The 16054-nt window shown below is 41.0% G+C and overlaps 1 protein-coding gene across 2 annotated transcripts in view; it reads left to right on the top strand.

Annotated features, from left to right (window-relative positions):
* Positions 1-16054, top strand: part of BLTP3A (bridge-like lipid transfer protein family member 3A) — a 75754-nt gene that overhangs the window by 1445 nt on the left and 58255 nt on the right. The gene's annotated exons all lie outside the window — the stretch shown is intronic.

Raw genomic sequence — 16054 nt, 5'->3', positions numbered from 1 at the left:
ATGATTCTATGAAGTTGATATCCACAGGGGCTTGGTTTCAGGATCCTCCATGGATACCAAAATCCATGGGTGCTCAATTCCCATTAAATACAGTGGCATAGTAAAATGATGTCCCTTATATAAAATGGCAAAATCAAGGTTTGCTTTCTGGAATTATAATTTAAAAAAAAATGTTTTCAAGTTTTGAATGGTTGAAACTGTAGATAAAGAATCCTTGGATATAGAGGGCAAACTGTATTTCTTTTTTCCATTTTATTGTTTTGCACATGCATATATATTGCTTCCCTGGGATTTTTCTTCTGCTCCAGAGAAGGCTAACATTTGCACAGAGCAAAAGGAGGTTGGCCGTCTTCTCATTTTGCCTTGTCCCAGAAAAGGGCCTGAGGAGGATCCTCCACCCAGTTTGTTCAGAAACATTCTCTCTTCCCAGGCTTGTTTGTTTAGTTTTCCCTTGGTGCTCCGGAGCTATTGTGGGATACTAACTGGGTGTGTATTTTTCCTCCTGTACTAAGCATTGGTGACATGACGTAATTGACATTTTTTAGGGTAGCTACTGTTGGCGTATAGAGAGGGGAAGATCATGAGCAGTTAGTAACATGGAAAGAACAAGTGGTTCATTCTAACTTGTCTGATACTGTAGGGAAAATGCAAGGGGCTTGAGGAAGTTAGATACTAGGCTGACTATGGTCCAAAGCACACTGCAGAAATAATCCAGTTTGAGACCGCTTGAACTGCCCTGGCTCAATGCTAGGGAATCCTGGGGACTGTAGTTTTGTGAGACATTTAGCCTTCTCTGTCAGAGAGCTCTGGTGCCACAATAAACTACAATTCCCAGGATTCCCTAGCACTGAGCCAAGACAGTTAAAGAGGTTTCAAACTGAATTATTTCTGCAGTGTGTTTTGGACCTGTGTTGACTTGAATTGACGGGACTTGCAATCCAGAAACATCTGGACGATCTCACATTCCCTATCCCTACTTTATAGTACAGTACTAACATGAGTAGATTTTTCTAAAAACACATTGCAACCAAGAACCAGTAAGATTTACTGTATATACATCCTTTATGTGTTTATGGGAGAAAGGACCATTGCAAATTACTGCTGCTTAAATAGAAGAAACCTGGGCTGCAGTCTTAATCTTGCAACATAAAAGTTCACTGTCTCTGTTGCTGTATGGACTCTGCATACCAGTTGCTAAACAGAAATGGTGAACTTTATGTTGCAAAATTAAGCTTTTAGCCCAGTTTTCCTCTGCTTAAGCAGCAGTAATTTGCAAGTGTTTCTCCTGTAAATGTGTAATGAATGCATTGACCAGCCATCCTAGTATATAACTCCACATATCAGTTGTTATGGTATATACATACCTTGCTAAAAAGTCACTTTTGCTTTTATCATAGTATTTTCCATATTTTAAAACATCACATGACATCTTCACATACAAAATCTGGTGTGGTAATTCATCTGAGAATCTTAAGTCCCCAAATGGTTAAAAAGCTACCTTTTGCTCATAATACTGACTAAAAAACCAAGACATAGGGAAGTGAAAGAACATTCAAGAGGCTGTTGGCTAAGACTTTTCCATGTCATCAGTTAACATGTGCCCTAATCATGTTATTTTCCTTTACTGCAGTACTCCCCCATAATGGCATGATATTTTGTCCACACATTATGGGAATGGGTGAAGAGAAACAGCCATCATCCTGCTCCTCCTTGTCCCTCTTTGTGTCTAAAAACAGTATGGCTGTATGTTCAGGCGCAGAAGAAAGAGAATGCACCATTGTTGGCAGGAATAGAGGGGAAGGCTTCAGCCATGGCTGTTTACCTCCGAACAAGGCTGTTTACTGGCACTGAAACATAAGGGGCCCTCAGTGTGAACCAAAGCAACTTACAGCTGGGAACACCCACAACACCCCTTGGACACCTCCCCCTTCACTTTTTTATTTACTTGTTACACGTCTCTCCAGTTTTTCCAAGGTACTAATATCATCATATATACCCTTTTCCTCTTGTTCTTGTTTGTTTCCAGCAATGCTGTGAGTTAGATTAGGAGAGGCAGTGGCTGCCTCAGTGCGTTTGTTGACTGCCTGGGCATTTGGAACAGATTTTCCTGAATCCTAGTGAATAGCTTAATGATAAATCACACTGGTTCTTGTTTGCAATGTATTTTTAGAAGAATCAACTCATGATGGTACTGTAAAGCAGGGACACAGAATGTGAGATCCTCCATATGTTGTTGGATTGCAACTCCCATCGATTCTAGTCAACATAGCCTTTTCTTAGGGTTGATGGGAGTCATACTGCAGCAGCATCTGGCGAATCGCTTATGAACATCCCTGCTGTACTGCATCAGAGCTTATATTCAGCAAGGAAACCTGATCAGAAGTAAACATGATGACTCACAGAGTATCATAGGTATGCATGTTTGTGAATACACTAATACTAGCTATATTATATTGTTGTTGTGTGCCTTCAAGTTGTTAATGACCTACGGTGACACTAAGTGAACCTAGCATAGGTTTTTCTTGGTAAGAAGTGTTCAGAGTGAGTTTGCCTTTGCCTTCCTCTGAGGCTGAGAGAGTGTGATTTGTCCAAGTGGTTTTCCAGGGCTGACCAGAGATTGAAACCTTGGTCTGCAGAGTCATAGTCCAACACCCAAATTGCTACACCACACTGACTGTATTACAACCATTATAATAACACTAGTTGCCATTGATAGTCAATGTAGGTGAACATTAATTTTGAATATGTTTCTTTGTTTAATTTTTATCCATAAAATTATTTTTTTAAAATGAATGTAAAAGTCCAAACAGTGCAAGAATAAAATAAAACAAATCACAAAAAAGTGACAACTGTACAGCTGTATTCCACATGACAAGTTTATTGTGATTGTATTAGCGGATGGTAATTTCCTTTTACCTATAACTTACTTCCATTCATATTGCTAAAATGTAACATTCTTGTAGCATGTATCATTCAAACTGTGTAAGTAATTATGCTATCTCCACAATTACATGTAAGCATTATGTAGACATGCTTGTTATATGAAAAGAGCAGTATTTTGGAAAAACCATTGGAAAAGCTCAGTGTAAAATTTGAACCATAGCTTCATGTTTTGGGCCTGCTATGGTAAATTTGATATTTGCAAACTTTTAATATCTTTGGGCTGAAGGTAATACAGGTTTTGGCATTTTGCAAAAGAACATGTGAAGACGTTAATGTAAATGTTTTGTCTGCAGCTTGGCAGTGAATGAATTATGTGACTCATAGTGCTGCTTAGGAAATTGGGCAAAAATCAAAGTACAGTTCTGTTAATGTAAGTATTTCTGTTTCTCCATCTGTTCTTATTTTGTTGGAGAACAGAAGAACATGGATCAGAACTGTCAAAATATATTTTAAAATAGTGACTAGGCTTGCACAACACATGAAGCTTTTTGAGAAACAAAAGAGAATGATGTTTCCTGTTATAAGGCAAACTTAATTCACAATTTTTTGTGACTGCAATATAATAATTAATCAGCTGGTATTTTTAGTTTTGTTTGGTTGTTGTGTGCCTTCAAGTAGTTTCTGTCTTAGGGAGACCCTGAGGCAAACCTATCACAGGATTTTCTTGGTTAGATTTGTTCAGAGAGAGTCTGCCTTTGCTTCCCTCTGAGGCTGAGAGAGCATGACATGCCCAAGGTCATTGAGTAAGTTTCCATGGCCAAGCAGGGATTTGAACCCTGATCTCCAGGGTCCTAGTCCAACACGTAAACTGCTATACCATCAAACTGTCTCTCACCTTCAGTTTACAGCCTATTTTAAGGGCAAGGGCAAAGAGAGAGGAAGGTGCAGGTAGAGGAGTAACATTGATAGCTGAGAGATTACATGGTTGTGAGCAATTGCATTATATGTACTGTTCAAATTCATGCAGTGTCCAGTAACAGTGCTTTCTGGACCATTTACTATGGGCAACACAATTTTCTATTTCTCTGCATTGATTATATTACAGTAGTTCTCTTTGTACCTGTGCAGAAGTCAAGGTTCTGATATTATTTCTGTCACTTTTTATGTTTGCTTCTTGTCTGACCTTAGCTGCTTGAAAAGTTTCATCTGTCATCTATTGAGGCTTCTTTTTCTTTTTGGCTGCAAATACTGTAGTTTTAATTTGCATTCCTCTCTGACAATATCTCTAATTTCAGTCCAGAGTTCATTGGGTTCAGGTTGTATTTTGGAACAATGGTTGGTTTAGTCTTTTTTAGCTTAACTCTAATTTTTTTATATATTAGCAATTTTTGGTCTGTACTACAATCTGCTCTGTTTCTTACTTTTGCATTCCAATTGTCTGTAATCAAAAGCAAGTTCTATTGTGTTCTGGATTCCAGACTAGAACCTTTCAATTTCTTCTTCTTCTGCCTCTGTAGTGGGAACATAAACCTAGGCCCGTTACAGATGGGCGTAAAGTACGTCCCCAGGACATACTAGGGTAAGGAAAGGGCGTCCTAAACCTAACCCTAGTACATCCTGGGGATGTACAAAATGGTGGTGCCCATTCTATATGGGCTCTGCCATGGGGACGTCACCACCACGCCACCTCCAAACGGGGCGGCGCGGAAGTGACGTCCCGGCGCTGCGCGAGGGCGCCTGGGGCGCTCTTTCTGCAGCGCAGGAAGGAGCTCCATTTTGGAGCTCCTTCCAGGATTTGCATTGCTGGCACAGCCTCTACACAGCTGTGCCAGCGATGCAAATGAGAAAGGGGCTGAGCGGCCCCTTTCTCAGCGTCCCCACCGCCGTCGGGTGTCCTTGGGGCATGAAGCCCCAAGGACACCCCATTCCAGGCCGCAGGGAAGTGGCCTTTTGCTGCTTCCCCACAGCCTGGAAAGTGGTGGATCGGGGCCTCAGAGGCTGCCGCTGTGGCAGCTGAGGCCCCGATCCGGCGGGGAAAGGGCCGGATACAGGCCGCCCCTTTGGGCGGTCTGTAATGCGCCCTAGATTATGGTTTGATGCATCTTCCCTGAACTCTTGCCAATACTTTTCAGTCTCTGCCTTATATCCTTTGACAGTTTTTGCCACATCTCTCCTCGCTGTTAATGCTGCCCCTCTTGTTCTGAGACTTTCATTTTCAGAGTAAAATACTATGTAATTATCAGACTCAAAAAATGTCCCATTCTTGTCCTCTTTAGCTTGCTCACCCCAAGGATTGCAGTGTTTCTACATTCCATTTCTTATTTTACTGTGTCTAGCTTTCTCTGATTCATGCATCTCACATTCCATGTTCCTTTAATATGCGTTGTGCAACTTTGAACTTTCCTTTCACTTCTGAGCACATCAAGAGCTGAACATTCTTTTGGCTTGAGTTTAGTTGCATCATTAGCCACAGCACTACTTATACCAGTGGTTCCCAACCTGTGGGTTGGGACCCCTTCAGGGGTGGAACGACCCTTTCACAGGGGTCGCCTAAGACAATTGGTAAACACATATTTGCATGTGGCAATGAAAATAATTGTATGGTTGGGGGTCACCACAACATGAAGAACTGTATTAAAGGGTCACGGCATTAGGAAGGTTGAGAACCACTGACTTATACTCTGCTCTCTCCAGTAGTTCGTTGAGCACCTTCCAACCTGGAAGTTTCATATTGTTTTTCTCACACACATGTGCATACACCCCGTTCCATTTCACAGATTAAGACTACATATACAATGTACACTGTCCCACTGCAAAATGAAATATGTGTGTCTATAATATCACACACATCAAGGTGTCACTTCCAATTTTAGCTCCCTGTCCTGTTGCTGTTTTGCCAACACACTGTGAGCCAAACTAAACACCACTATAGTGGTGGGGAAGAAAGCCAAAAGTGATGGGGAAGGGAAGAAAGCCAAAAGCTTGAAAAAGCTGCTTGGGGCCCATAAAAGTAACTATTATGGCAACCTGGAGATAGTAGTGTGAGCCTCCTTTGGTAGTTGCTATAGCAATGCATACTGTTGCATTTTTATTATTTTAAAAAGATATTTCTGCCTCTTGGCAGTTTCTGTATCTCTCTTCTTTAAAGGGATTTTGGTACTCAATCATTCTTCGGCTTGCTTTGTAATTTGCATCTGAGGGAGCTGCTTCTTCATTTCCTGCTTCTCACCCAAACAACAGCTTGTCTGCAAGCTTACATGATACATGAGCTGGTGATGATCATTTGGATACAGTGTTTAGCTAATGGTCTGGTGAGATTTCCAGTCTGATTGTTTTCAGGGTTAGTGTCGTATTTCAATGTTTGATTTGTGCTATTATAATTTCTGTCTAAGTACCTGTAATATTATTTTTGATATCAACTTCTTCAGTTCAGGTTGAAAAATCTGTAAGATATAATCTCTTCTGTATAGTAAACTAATTTCAAGTCTCTCTTTTTTAAGGCTATGCTCAAAATATTATTGAGGAGTAAGTTTCTCATTTCCCTTCCTGCTGCTAGCTTCCTTCTTCCCTTCCCTTCCTTTTCATTTAGAATATGGAAATTTCCTTAAAATAAGTGGGTTGATTTTGAGATGTTTGTTTGCATATTCCTGCCATACAGAACATATTTGTGTCCCAGCCCCCTGCCAAAAAAGAAAAAGAAAAGAGAGAGAGAGAGAGAGAGAGAGAGATTTATGTTTCTGAAAAAACCTTTTCTAGAACATATTTTGGATATAATTTTATGGATTTGATTCTATCTACTCATTGACCTGATGTGTTCCTGGTACTACAGGTACTTTTAAGCTATTTTAAGTTTGTATTGTTTCTCTGCAAACCTTAGGTGACCAAAATTGTGCTTAATAGGCCTTCTATAATATTCATTATGGCATAAATGAATAATATAATAGATTTTTATTTCCACCTGGAAAATGTTCATGCTTCATGGTATAATTTTTACTTGGTCACAAAATGAAAGAGTTAGTTCTCCAAAGAGTGTTCTGAATAACTGTTGTAAGATTATAACTTTTGAACTTCCAACGTGCTGCCTTGGAGCAACTGGAAAACTAAGCTCCATCTCAAAGAACAAATCAAAGAAAGTCATTACTCAGTCGACCAGAACTGTACCTAAAATCTTTTGAAGGCCATGAACCTGAACCAAACTCAAGCCCATAGACTTCCTCTTCATTCAAAATAACCAATAATATGGTTCAATAGGCACAAGTTCAGGAGAGCTATTTGAGGCCAGTAAGAATGGGATACTCTTTGTCCTCTGCAAAATGTGTCTTACTTATTATATAGCACAATATGGTCTTTTTGCTGCTGTATAATAATTGCCTTCCCCTCCCTCAGTGGTATAACAGTAATAAAAAACCCCTCTTGATTTCCCTAAACCAGGGCTGGAAAATTGTGGTCTTTGGGCCCCATGCCATCCTTGTTTGTGGCAAACGAAGTCCCCCACCAGTCCTCTAAACCTCCCACCTACTCATCCGTTTTTTTTTAAAAACGATTTTTGCGTCATTTTTTGGCCATAGTCATGCCGAAAGACGTCCCTCCTGGGAAAGCCCTCCCCAAACCTGTGAAAATTCACAAATATTGCCAGCCCACTTCCACAGTTACACCAGACCTCATCCTATCCCAAACTACTCAATGGATTTTGAAGAAATTCATTTTGGAAAACGGAGCAGAGAATAAGAGAGATTTCAATATTCTGGAAGTGAAGTGTAGCCTTCAGGGGAGTCTTGGGGGAAAAATTGATCTCTTTCCACCTCTCCCACAATTGCCCACCTGTGCCCAAAAGAAAAGCAGATACTGCTGTTACAGAAAGATGTTTCATTCCTTTCTCCATACAGTCCTATATATTCTCCAGACTTTGCTCTGCATGTTTGGAAGATTGATAAGGAAAAAACAAATCTAACTGAATAAGATACATAAATTCTAGATATTCGTGTTTGAAATGATTACTAAAATGTGGTCAATCTTTACAGTACTTAGCAATTCAGGCTAGTTTCAAGGAACCTAAACTGAGCACAACTTTTCTCTAAGCCAATGGTTTCAAAATACGTTTTGAAGGATGGCCCATAATTAGGGTTGCCATAAGTCATGACCTCCAAACCGGGACAAATGTAGGACAACATTTTCAAATGTAGGATGCTTTTTTAAAAAATGGAGGGCATGTGAAAAAATTTGATGATTTTTTAAAAAAATATTAATATAAATGCATGTTTCTTAGGCATCATCAAAATGGAGGACATTTTGGCATTATTCCTAGACAGATGACAAAAATGTACTCCCCTTTCTGGCCAAATCACCCCCCCTCCATTCCAAAACACACACAACAGCACATTTGGGCATTTCACATGGCTTTACTTAACATGGCCTCTTGCATATTTCAGAGGCTTATTGCATCATCATCATCATCATCATCACCACACTATCATTGACAAAACAAGGGAGACTTGTTAGCATTAAAAGCACCAAAAACACACAGAAAAGGCACTTGGGAAAATGCACTTTAAAATATGCTCTTTAAAATATACACTTTACAAATGTACTTTAAAAACACTTTAAAAATGCACTTTAAAAAATAGACTTTAAAATGCATTTTAAAAAATGGATTTTAAAAAATAGACTTTAAAAATGCACTTTAAAAATAGACTTTAAAAAATAAAAAACATTCATTCTGGAACTGGCCACTCACCTCCTCCCCCCCTCCGCCTCTTCATCCTCCTCCTCCTCCTCCTCCGCACCAAAAAAGGGCAAAGGAAATGGCCCTTTCTGGCTGCAGCCCGGCCCAACAGAGGAGGAGCTCCTCCTCCGGAGCCTGGCTGGCCAATGGGGGCAGACTGGGGCTGGAACAGCCCTGCCCCCTGCCAGTGCTCACAGGCTCAGGCCTGGAGAAGGGGCGGGCTGTTCAGCCCCAGACTCAGGAGGGGGAAGTCCTCCTCATTAGCCCTGCGCATGGCTCCTCCTCCTCCTCCCCTTCTGAGGCTCTGCCTCCTTAAGGGGACCAGCTCCCTTTTGAGGCCGGCGTGCGGCCAGGGCCCAGGCACGCAAGCGGGCCAATCGCGCGCTTCCGCTGGCTGCGCCTGGGCAACTGCTTGGCGCGATCGTGGAGGAGGCAGAGGAGGAGGTGGGTGGCTAGCCAGCTAGCTGCACACAGCCCTGCAGGCCAGGGGGATGTGCAGGGGGGAGGAGGAGGTTGGAGAAGGAGGCGGAGACGGGTGGCTGGTGGCCAGAGGGAGCGCGCAGGGGGCGGAGGAGAAGGAGGAGGCAGAGGAGGAGGCCGACGCGGAAGTGGGTGCCCGGCCGGCTGCATGAGCAGCCGCGGTCATAAAGAAGGCGTGTGCAGAGGCAGAGGTGGCCGCAGGCGGGGCAGTCCCGCTTTTGGCACGAAACCGGACTGGAACTGTGCCAGCACCACCAAAAGCGTGATTGCCCCACCTGCAGCCGGATTATGGCATCCGTACTCATAATCCATCATCATGGGCTATGCTGTCTGGGGAAGATGGAGATTGCAGTCCAACACATGTGAAGGGGGGCTGCCTTTGTGTATTCAGAATTTTGGGAAGTAAGGGAAGGTTGCTCTGGTGAAGGCTTACAAGCATATTGGCATATAGTTTAATTTGTATTGTGTATGAAATTGCTATGTTTTTAGTTTTGATATACATTTCAATAAGAGTGAAAATAAGGATGTAAAATTTCACTGCTAATTCAGAAAAAAAAATTTGTCAAAGTTTACCCTCCCATCACTGGTGATATAGCTATCCCCTGTTGTTTTTTCTACGCAGCGTCCAATATACAGAGGAATAACAGCAAGTTAGCTTCTGAACTAGAATCAAATCAGCTAAAAGCACTGATCTACCTGAATGGGAATGGAAGCTAAATATTCAGTGACTTTTATCAACCCTCTTTTTCTCCCTACCTTCTTTTTGAGGCATTTTTGCCCCAAAAGTGTTTGAATGCAAGAAAGTGTTTTGTGAAATTTAAAAGCTGTTTTGTGCCTAGTATGATATTCCCTTGGCTCTGATAAAGGTGTTATGATGCAGGTTTATTTGGATTTTTTAGTAGATGGAAACACAGTGTTGACTCTTTTTGTTTTTACCTGTAACAGAATGTGTGGTCTTCAAAGTTTCCAGAGCATGAGATTTGAGGTGTTTTGATATTAGCAACAATGGCTTTTTTGAAGCCCAGAAGAAACAATATTTGTTAGTGAAAGAGAAAAAGGAAGTGATCAAGCAAGATGGTTTAATACAAATAGACCTCCACAGAGAAGTGAGAAGGGAGATCATAGGTGAAGTTGCAAACAAATTTCCTGCCGCCCTTTGTTATAAGCTGGGGTCACTGCTGGTTTCCCCAAGATATTCGTGTGATATCAGGACTGGCCTTAAGCCACTATCTTAAAAATATTTACTGGTGATTAATGGGTGCAACCAGTTCTTTATGATGCATTCCAAATCTATTCTTTGCCTAGCTTACACTCAATTCCTCCCTTCAGTTATCTGTAGTACAGGCAAGTGAAGGGAAATAGCTGTTCCGTTGCTGTGAGAGTGAAGGATTAGGAAATTCAAGGCTTTATTTTGTGGCCAGTCCACACATGCAGATGATCAAAGTCCTTTTCATTCAGTAAATCTTAATTCTTTTAAGAGGGGAAATCTTTGATGCAGAGATTGCAGCTCAGTGGTGAAATATAGTGCACACTATAGGGTTATATGCAACCCCCTCCCCACTCTTTTTAAGACCCTCAACCCAATTTTCCATCTCCCCCCATAAAAGTCTACTAAAGAGCCCCTTTAGGACATGGGGGAAATTTTGTTCTATTTTTTGGCTGTTGAAGTCCAGGAAAGCTCTTTTCTAATCAGAAGTAAACTAGAATAGAATTTCTGTTTGCTTCCTGGTTAGAAAAAGGTGTTTCCTGGGTGTAAAACAGCTGCAGAGAGAACAAAAATGTCATGGAATTGGCTCCAAACTCTTTAGGCAGGTGACCACTTTTGGAGGAGTAAATGGGGTGAATGTTGTGGTGGGTGGGGGCAGTCTTCAGAATCCAGACCTTGGAGATTTCGGCAGTTGCCAACCCCTAATATGTGATCCAGGTTCAGTCTCTGGTATCTCCAGGCAGGACTGGAAAAACTCCTGCTTGAAACATCGTAGAGTTCCTGTCTTTGATTGTTAACAATACTTGTCAAGACACTTGGCTGACTCAAGATAAAGCAGCTTCTTATGTTCCATGTAAATACTATTATACATCATGCATTCTTTACTTCCATGGGTGGTAGAAGACTCCAGGGCCAGCTCTTGCCTGGTCTTGGTTTGATTGGAGCAGAAAGATTACTTCCGGATGTTTATGGCATTTTGGAAAAGAGTATTTCAGTTTATTTACTTATGCACAAGTTGAGCACATAGTCACATCTATAGGAATCCCACTGACCCATATTAGATTCCTGGAGAGATACTTAAGCATACATGAACATCTTAACAGAGAAACAAGGGGAAAGCCTCAGTAACCACCCTCAAGAGTGTTTAAAAAGCATAGATAAGTATGGCCACCAAAATGCAAATCGTAAGAAGAGTAGAGGCTGGTGAAAGGGGGAAAAAAATCTCTCGATACATTTTGGAAGAAGTTTTCAAATGGTCCCCAGAAAGTTTAAAATGTTTTCATTTAAGTATGCAAGATTTACTTGATCTGGTTGTATTTCATGTGTACATGTTGTTTATTTTGGATAATTTTGTCAAAACTCTGAACTATTCTTTTTTATGGTGCAGGAACCATAAAACTATTCTTTGCATGTTATTTCTTCCTTTGCTACCAAATTTTCTGTTAAAGAAGTCATGCCCAGGAACACATGAGCTCTGCTAACGGGGGTATACCTACATTCCAGAGAGGACAGAAAAAAGGAAACAATGCAGGTTTATGTCCTTTTTGTGAGTTTCCCAGATTTGGTCTCCTGGTGTATAATTACAGTATAGTTATCTTTTAGAGATTATTATCTCCATCTGTTGTGTATATCACTTGCACCCCGACACCATTATTGAAGACAGCACTGAATTCATCAGGTTTACCTTTAGAACTGCTGAGACAATAACCTCATTATCCAAGTAGCTGAGGAATTTGTAACAACTGGTTACAGGAGAAACTACTGTTGCCTAAAATACCTGTTGCAGCTGAAGGGAAGTGCCGAAACCACAGAACTCCAAACTGTTAAAAATGGATGGTGGTAAACTTTTAGAGAATTGCAGTCTTACCACTCTTAAAAGCATAAAGTTTAATTTTTAAAAGGTGCTGTGTGTTTGAAAGCTAGCCATCCAATGTTGTCCAAGAACTATCTGAGCAGTTGCTAGAACTGAAAGCACTGCATCCTGAACCAATGGAATAAACCATAAAGACAGGGAAGATTCAAAGAAAAAACTTGCTTTGGATTCTCTAATAAGATTGTCTAGAAGACCTATGTTTGTAATTATGTAGTACATAACATATTGATAGGTGGTACAGTTGGCCCTTGATATTCACAGATATAATAATAATAATAATGTTTATTTATATACCGCTTTTCCAAATTAGATCAAAGCGGTGTACAACAGGAAGTACAATACAAAGTAAAAAAACAAACAAACAAACATAACAGGCCTCTCTCCCCCTCAAGATGGTGGTCGGAAGAGGGCTCTTAGTCTTTCAGGCCAGGCCTCTCTCCCCTCAAGATGGTGGCTGAAGGGAGGGCTTTTCTTCTTCAGGCAGGCAGTTGGAGCTAGCCTGGCTCTCTCCCCCCAAGAAAAAAAAATAATTTAAAAAGACATCCAACGCTTGAAATTACTATATATTACAAAAAACAAATCTTGATTTTGCCATTTTATATAAAGGTCACCATTTTACTGTGCCATTGTATTTGATGGGATGTGAATATCCACAAATTTTGGCATCCAAAAAGGGTCCTGGAACCAAACCCCAGCAGATATTAAGGGCCCGGTGTACTTATTATAGCAGTGCCAGAAGATGGCTGCTGTTATTATTTTTCTATCTGACAAAGAGAGATTGTACTTTACAGGATCTTTTAAGAAAGTTAAGAAGGTTGTACATGGCTCAGTTTAGCTGCTTGTGTTGTCCTCTGTGGCAGGCATTCTAGAAGCAATTGTATGTAATTCTGTAGTTAAGTTTCTCAAGAATAAAATAGTGTTCTACCCTGCTGTGGCTAGCATTTAATGTTTATAAATGAGACATGAAGAGCCCTCCAGAAGTTGTTGAATTCTGCTGCCTATTATTCTTGAGCATTGGCAAAGATGTTGGGAGTTGATAGTCACCATCTGTAGGGCAACAGGTTCCCCAGGATTCCCAACTGTGGAAGGCCCTTCGGAAAATTGATCACAGGGTTTTCTGGGGCTGAGAGTGTGTGACTTGCCCAAGGTCACCCAGTAGGTATCCATGGCCAAGCAGGGAATTGATCCTTGGTTTCCAGAGTCATACTCCAATGCCAAGCTACTACACCATGCTGGCTGTCACATGTTAACATAACATTGTGTTACTTGATTTAAAAAATCTCAACACTTCTAGAGTTTTTGATACATTCATTGTAGTGAAGTCAAAAAATATCTGCATTCTGAAAAATTGCAGTGTAATTATTGTTTCTGGAGTAAGGGATTTGATTATTTACAAGGTGTATTTGTATTTCAGTTTCATTGTAATTAGTCATGTTTCTCTGTTCTTATCATTTAGAGGTGTCATTTCCTAATTTGACACAAATGTATCAGCAGCCTGAATTAACACACCCTTTTGCTTTAAGCTGTGCATTTTTATTCCTTGTGTATGTCTACTGTGATTCCAGTAGACTGCTCCCTTCTTGTTAAATGTTAGGTTTTGGGCCAATTCTATTTCTTTCCCCAATAGACCTATTTTTAGTTCTCCATGCGGAATCCTGCCCAGAATCATTTTGTTACTCACTCTCAACCTGCTTCTGTCAGTTTAGAAATTATGGATTTGAGCCTCCACACTCATTGAATTTTGAGCCAGCTAAAAGAGATTCTTGGCTCTGAAGAGGAATATAGTGTTACAATGAGGAAGGAGTTTTTACATTGTGATTTATAAAGATCTGGCACAAATTCCTAAGTTCATGTTACATAACCAAATACTATGTTTGCTTTATTGGTCATGTATGCACTTCTGAAGTCACTCCAGAAAATGATAACCATTTGACACACAAAAAGTAAAATTACTTCCCGGCTCGGCCATGTAAACCCACTGTGTGACTTTAGGCAATAATAATAATAATAATAATAACAACAACAACAACAATAATAGGATTTATTTATATACCGCCCAATCACTGGGAATCCGAGCGGTTTACAACAGAGGGGATAATAGACGGTTCCCTGCCCTCAGGCTTTCAATCTAAAAGACACGACACAAAAGGAGAAGGGAATGGTGAGGGGGGAGGGAATCAGGTCCAGCAGTTATTCTCTCCCTCTGAGGCCTGGACCAAGGCAGATGGACCAGAGGGAGGGCTCTTCTTCTTCCAGGGAGGCCTGTTGGCAAGCCACACTCTCAGCCTCAAAGGATGGCAATGGCAAACCCCCTCTGAAGAAACCTCCCAAGAAAATCCCATGATAGGTTCAATTTAGGGTTACCATTAGTTGGAAGCTACTTGAAGGCACACAACAGCAACAACGGACAACCGGGGGGGGGGGATCCAATCTTTGAATAACCAAAACTTGTTTTTGCATTATTAATTAAGTTAACCAGGAACAGAACTATTACACAAGGGCTAGCAGTGCAAAAGGCTTCATTTTAACCACTTTAGATGTAGTATTAACCCGGATTGGACCACTGCTTCAAAACTTTCCCCAACTCTGTGTGTCTAGTGCTACTTCCTGGCAGAGCAGTCAAGATACATCTATATGTTTTGTTGTTGTTGTTGGAATAGTTTTCCTGTCAAGTAATGACCCCATCTCTGAAATATTTGAGAAATTCCTCTACGTGCTATTTTTCTTTAAAAATATTAGTATGTATGTACACTATTTAGCCTTTCCCAGGATATAGTCCTTCAGAAGGCATGAAAAGGTACAATCTGCCTTAAGAAGTGATTTTGTCAGACCAGTGCTCTTTGCATTCTGCTCTATCTGCTAATAATCTAGTCTAATCTCTATCTTTGAATTTTGGTAGGAAAACAAAGCAAACTGAAATGTTTTTAGGGATACTTCTCCTTTACCTGTTTCTCCACTGGAGTATACAGTTATCATGCTGCTAATGGTGGAACAAGGCTAGTAACTATTGCACAAACTTGATGACAAACAGATTTTCTTCCTTCCTTTTTTGTTCCTGTCCAGTTGATTATAATGTTCTTTGATGTTAATGTCTCATTGTGTGTTGTGTGCCTTCAAGTTGTTTCCAGCTTATGGCAACCCTAAAGTGAACCTATCATTGGGTTTTCATGGCAAGATTTGTTCAGAGGCAGTTTCATTGCCTTCTCTTTTGACTCTGCCCCTCCCAGTGGGGGGTAGCAGGACTGTCCGGTGCAAATGCTCCATTTAACCTTCAGTCTGGCCACTAGAATGGAAATATGCATAACTTCTTTATTATACTGAAGAAGCAAGAACACAAAACTTAGAAAAATTAAAGTACAGTATACAACTTTGGGATAACCTCTCCATTTCAGAGGTTTTCTCTTACCCCAACACCAAAGTCCCTTCAGAGATGTCACTTTCCTTGTTCTTCTCTGACCCACCAGCCTTCCCCTGCCCTTTGGTCTATAGATTCCCATCTTTACTAACTTCCTTTTCGATACTTTCCCACTCAAACTTTTTCTGCCCTCCCTCCTTTCTTCCCCTCCTCCATCTTCAGTGGGACTGCTGGCTCTTCCACACTTGTCTCCCCATTTCTGTTCCCCCCTTTTGGGTACCTAAAAGCTCCCTCAAAAAACAGGTTGACAGTATTACTTCCCTCAAGTACTCGGCTGCCTCTTCTAACTCCTTCTCCCTGAGGCCTTACCTCCTGGCCACCCGTCGTCTTGTCCCTGTCTCCCAGTTTGCCTGCCAACCATGCCTCTTTCCAGGGACTCCAGCCTTCCAGCTGTCCTGTCTTTCTCTGTCTCCATAGATCCTCAGGCCATCTGGGAGGAAGGTGGGATATAAATAAATAGTTGTTGTTGTTGTT

Source organism: Sceloporus occidentalis, unplaced genomic scaffold (assembly GCF_023333645.1).
Source record: "Sceloporus occidentalis isolate IW3139 unplaced genomic scaffold, rSceOcc1.0.p SCAF_3, whole genome shotgun sequence".
Lineage (NCBI taxonomy): Eukaryota > Metazoa > Chordata > Lepidosauria > Squamata > Phrynosomatidae > Sceloporus > Sceloporus occidentalis.
Note: the sequence above shows the minus strand (reverse complement) of the source record. Positions and strands in the feature narration are given on the sequence as shown.